This window comes from Austrofundulus limnaeus, unplaced genomic scaffold, assembly GCF_001266775.1.
Source record: "Austrofundulus limnaeus strain Quisiro unplaced genomic scaffold, Austrofundulus_limnaeus-1.0 Scaffold27, whole genome shotgun sequence".
Classification (NCBI taxonomy): Eukaryota; Metazoa; Chordata; class Actinopteri; order Cyprinodontiformes; family Rivulidae; genus Austrofundulus; species Austrofundulus limnaeus.
The window spans coordinates 929,164-935,163 of record NW_013952429.1 but is presented as its reverse complement, the minus strand read 5'-3'; the positions used below and the strand labels follow the sequence as shown (position 1 = coordinate 935,163).

The following is a 6,000-nucleotide window of genomic DNA, read 5'->3' as shown; positions in this document are numbered from 1 at the left end:
TCATGTTTAGAAAATAAACGTCTCAGTTTCTCCGAAACACCCGTAACATACGGAATAACCACTGGTTTGGGTCTGGGTTTGGGGTCTTCATTTTCTATACTATACAATTTTTTTTCTTTTTAATTTTTTACCTGGATTACTGAGATGCATCAGGACAATAGGTGGTATTGTGTAAGCAAATTTGCCAACCCACTTTATTTTTACACAACTTTAATTACAATGGGACTAAAAATGAATGAAGTTACACAGAGTGAGCAGTCTGTTTAAAATGCTTACCCTTAAAATAAGATTTTATAATCACAGAGCTTCTTTCTCAGTATACATCAGTAGTTTCTCTTGATATTTTATTATATAAGAATAGAAGTGTGCTTGGTACAGAACATACTTAAGTACTTTATTACTACAATAATTTTTTAACAAAGATTTATATGAACAAAAACATGACAAAAGTCTAAAGTGAGGGCCAGTACAGCAGATGGGCCCACAGTGGAGCAGCATATGACTTTGTGACCAGAGAGTCTCCAGAAGCTGCGTGCCGGCCAAACCTCAGCCACTAATGAGGCTCTACACAAAGTCGTATCTGAGCCCACTCCAAACACTGAAGCAAACACACAAGAGGGTGAGGAAACAGGCTTAGATTTAGGCACACACACAAATATACAGATACACACACACATGCTTTTACACAACCTTGGGCAACAGAGCTGAAAACAAACTAAGGAGCCCCCTGACATGGCATCTGTGTTTGGTTAAAACCTTCTTAACTCTTCTAGTGGACTGGCATCTTTTTCACTGCGTGAGTGTGGGAGATCTGGAGAAAACTCAGCCGTAATTATCCTACTTTTTATTTTTCTACGTTACTGATACCAAATTTTACTTTCAAAATAAAAGGCACTTCTACATATTTTAATTTAATGTTTAATTTCATGTCTTACAACCTTACTTTTTATTTGTTTTTAACTATTTATTCTCAATGCTGATGTTAACTGTACATTTTCATTTTTTTCACCATATCAGATAAACAAATAAAACAATTTTACCTGCCTATTGCTTTTTGGCAGCAGGTGATAACTAATTTCTTCAGAAAAACAAGATGTGTTGTTGTTTAAAATCATCTATAATATGTAATCAAATCCTCACCATCACACACAGAGAGACACAAACATGCTGCTGAAAAGGAATGTGTCATCTACAAATGACTCAATGCAATATGTTGAGAACTGATGCAGTTTTACTTATCACTAATTAATATCAATGACTGCCGTGTTGTGTAAATACAAAAAAAAAAAGAATATTCAAGCAGTTATTTGTAATTTATTAATGGTAATAGTACTCCAACAATGAGAAAATTTTACGAGACATTTCTTTGCAACAACAGGGACAAGTGGTGCAAAATTAAACAAAGCAGCTTCTGAATCTTTAAAAAAAAAATCTCCCCAGACGTGTCTAAAATCATAAAATGAAAAGTAAAAATTTACTAGAGAGATAAGCTTTTTAAAATTAATGGAAACATATAGTTGGTGCTTGTCAAAAGATTGTAGGCTGTGCAATGAACTGCAGTGAAGAGAATAAAAGTTATTGGACGTGACCTAAAGAGAACTACTGTATGTGCTTACATAATGATGGAGCGCAGCAAGACTTCAGATGTCTGATTTCAAAGCAAATATAATGTTATCATAAAATTTAATCTGGCACAAAAGACTAATCTTCTAATATGTCAGTCATTTAGTTATTTATGTATTTATATATTTTTTAACTAACAGACAAAACAATAAATACATGCATTAATTCATTTTTCAAGCAAATTATGACATTTGACATAACGGATTGATTTATCCAACTGCATATAAGGCAAATGGAGCTGATTTTAATGTAAATTTAGAATGTATAAAAGAAATACATTTTAGTTTGACCAATAAATCAGTATTCATGCACTAATTGGATTCCCAAAGAGCCAATAATTACAGTGGAACATTAGCTGAAGGAGGATGCATCTCTTAGGTTTTGTATCAGGTCTTTGCTGGACTTTCTGTTAAAGACTTTCAAGAACTTTCATCTGTTCTACTTAGAGACAAAAAACCCATCAAAATATTGATAATGTTGTACTGCAGTCAGATATTACAAAGGAACTCTGTGTGCACATACTCATTTTTATACCCCGCCTCTGTCAGTGCGCCCCAGGGCAGCTGTGGCTACAATGTAGCTTACCACCATCAGTGTGTGAATGTGTGTGTGAATGTGTGTGTGAATGGGTAATGACTGTAAGTGTAAAGCGCTTTGGGGTGCATGCGGGACTTGATAAAGTGCTACAAGTCCATTTACCATTTTATTTACCATTTACACTGTAGCGCCGTGGCACGTTTTAATTTACTTAATTTTAAGTTTTGTGAGTCTGCCAGCATTATTAGCAAGGATTCAAGCCTAAAAGCAGCAAGTCTAAAAACATGCATATATACAATAAACAATGTAATATATGCATGAACAAACCTTCAAAAAAATTTTTTATTTATTTTTGTCTGTATTTTTGCAGGTGGACATTTATATGAATAACATAGAACCCAAATTAAAGAGATTTATTGTGCTCTTATAAAACATTTGGGCCAATTTATTCACACTGATTTATAGATGTAAAGTTTAATAAGTGAAGTGAGTTAAGTAAAGTATCAAACAGGTCACACAAATCCCTGTAAAATGAGTAAAACTCGCCGCTGTGGCAGTCCTGCACACTTCTGCAGTGGGGTGGGGGGGTTGTGACTGCACTCTCTTTTTGTTATCCTAACGCTGTGTTATTGTGTTCCAGTGAGCAAAAAGAACAAAATAAAATAAAATAAAACAAATCCTGAGCCAAATAAATTTTGAAGCCCCAGATTGTTTGGTGCTGCACTCTCTGTACTGAGTGCTGATGGCACGCTGTGCTTTATGGGTAAAATATCAGAGTAAGAATGGGAGAAGGAGAATACAAAATGGGAGTCTTACCTTTTAAGAAGCACTTCAACACAGCAAACTGTAAAGAGAGCGAAACAGGGAGGGAGACAGAGGGGAGAGGGAGCAACAAGAGGGTATAAGAGAACAAAAAAAAAGACTGAAATTAGATTACTGTACTGCAGGGTGCACAACTTTCACAAACACTTATCAAAGGAAAAGAAGTAGTCCTACTGTGTGTTTGTCTGCAGTGCTGTCTCATTTATTTTAGCACTAAATGCTCAACAACAAATAGAACTTTGAAAACTACTTTCAAATTATTCAATAAGTTCTAGCTTTACGCAATTACCCAATATAAGACTCTAACGGTGTACTTCATTAAAAAAAAACACAATCTGACAGTGATGGTGTGCTTCACAGTACAGTAAAACATATTTCTGACAGCTTTGTTGACAAATACTGTATAAAAAAGAGCTACATAATATGGAAAGTGGAACATGGGTTTTCTGAAAAACTGAATTATGGAGGAAAAAGGCTGAAAACACTTTAAAAGGAATAAAGAAAAACAACAGGAGTGGCTGAAACAATGTATAAGGGAAATATTTAAGGAAACACTTTCAATTCAGTGAAAGGGGAGGAAAGTGTTTCCTATTTTAAAAATGTCTCCCTTCAATTGTTGTTGACCTCACTTGAAAAAGAATGCCTTCCTGCAAGACAAATTAGTTGAAGCTCTCCACTCAGCCTCTGAAAAGGTCACAAAAAAAAAAACTCCAACAACCGTTTTAGCCCACGAATCTCAAGAAAACCTAAACATTGAAGGGTTTCCATTTAATTGTTGTAAAACTACAAGTACTGTGTTATTGTATAAAGTAAGTGGAATAAAACAGAATTGAGTGAATTCGTGTATCAACTTGAAGCTAGCATTTCTTGGGGCAATTGCAAATCCCCTGCCATCTAGCATACAAATAAATAAATAAATAAAAATAAAAACATGCTTTTTTTCTTTCTGTAGCAGTGCAGTAAACAAACACTAAGTTTCACATAGAAATGGCTCTACACCTGATAGGCAACAATAAGCGGTTTCTACATCTCCTTAGCAAATTAACTTTACTATTATGATATAATATAAAATATTTTATTTTATTGGATTTTACTAAATACAGTATTTAACATCAGACACACCAAACCACACTTTAAAATGCCTGTTGTGAGATTGACAGGTTAATAATGGAAAAAAAAAACTTATCAGTTCTAATGCAGTAAAACTGCTTTGTTGTGTAAAGGTTCTCAAAAAATGGCTTTTTCTCATAATATTATGACTTTATTATCGTAATGTTACGACTTTATTCTCGTAATCTTAAGACTTTCTTTTCATAATATTATGACTATATTCTCGTAAGGTTACAACTTTATTTTTGTGACAAAAAACAAAAATCTTGTTAAAAATCTAATAATAATATTGTGTGACCCTAATACTCCATTGTAAAAAAGGGGTTTGAACTATCTGCAGAAATTCTCTTAGCTTTCCTCCTTGTTAAGAAGGGCACCAGCTAACCTGCAATCCAAACCGGGATCAGTCAGGTATAGGAAAGCTCATACCCATTCATCTGAAGTGTTCCTCTAAAAATTAAAGCTCCCCTTAAAGGATGAGATACCCTTTCCCTTACCCACCACATCATGAACATTTGGGACATCTCTATCTTCTTGGGAAGTTGGCAGCAGAAACTAAACTATAGAACTGATGCCAAAAAAATGATCTCTTAAAACTTTCATGAAATTAAAGCGCCAAGATACACTTTGGATACGTACATGCCAAGGCTGTAAATGGCACAACCGGTAATTAACCTACAAGTAAACAACACAACACCATATTTGTGTGCTTTAAAATCAATCTGACAGTCATGAGGGAATACACCCCCCCCCCCCACACACACACACACACACACACACAGTGATCAGATTGTTTCATTAGTGGGGAGCTGATGGATAACCCTCCCAAAGGACACATTGACCAAGGGGCCATTGATCTACTGAGATAGGCCAAGCTGTGTGTGGATGTGTGCGTCTATATGTGTGTGAGGAAAGTGGCATACTGATGGAGTCTTTAAGTTGTTAGAGTAAGCACAGTAAATCGAATCCAACAGTGTTTAATGGGGAGAGAAAGAAACAGGCTGTCGACATATTCATTAGGTCAAATTACTCTGCCCAATCACTGCCGTCTCACTCGCTCAACGAAGCAGGAGGGAGCATCAGCGATATTTTCGTCTTGGCAACCCCTCCCTCTGTGTGAGAGGAATGTGCTCGAATGATAGTTTAAAAAAACATATTTATTCCAATTACTGGATGACAACATGCTGCATTTGGAGGCATCGAATTTCATTTGATCTCATTCAAGCTTGGCAGCGTGCTGAAGCGTAAATCAATCTGGCTAAAACTGGAATCATTAAATTATACAGTCTTATTGATGATTTAATAAAGCTTATTGGGCTCAGGGGTTGTAATAATGACTTATGATAATAACACAATGACAGAGCCATACTTTCCATAACGGGATCTGTGTAAACACAAACAATCACAGACAAAAAAACAAGGGAACGATGTTTCTAGTCGCTTTTCATCTTGGAGTGAGTGTGCTTAAATGTTCCCCCATCTACATGTGAGGAACTTGTAATTAGCTTTCTAGTTTGTTCTCCTACATTGGACGAGAAGGTAATTGGGCCTTTTGGACACTTACTCTCAATCTTGGTCAATGCGAGTGTGTGTGTGCGTGTGTGTTTGTTCGGTCTGGTTTGTGGAGGATGGCCAAGCCATTACAGTGTGTTCAGCCTGCTCTAAAGCAGCTTGTGATTCATTAGTAATGAGTCCATTTAAAAACTAAATGAGCAGTCGGAGTGGCCAAATGGCAACCTGCGCAGTGATTGCGTCCACTTATCTGCTCTGCTTTGCTATTTTTGCAATACAACACTCGGACACCGTCACACTGTCATGCACGTGATGAACACAAATTAGTTGCAAGCCAGCAATAAGTAGAGACAGAATATTTTTGGCCATGTCTGTGTAAAAAAATAACAATAAACA

General features: G+C 35.9%; 1 long non-coding RNA gene across 1 annotated transcript in view; it reads right to left on the bottom strand.

The window, feature by feature from the left end:
* Nucleotides 1-6,000, bottom strand: part of LOC106515204 (uncharacterized) — a 71,293-nt gene that overhangs the window by 28,878 nt on the left and 36,415 nt on the right. Inside the window, exon 3 of the long non-coding RNA XR_001309971.1 lies at nucleotides 2,977-3,004. This is a non-coding gene — a long non-coding RNA (uncharacterized LOC106515204). The remainder of the gene's footprint in view (nucleotides 1-2,976; nucleotides 3,005-6,000) is intronic.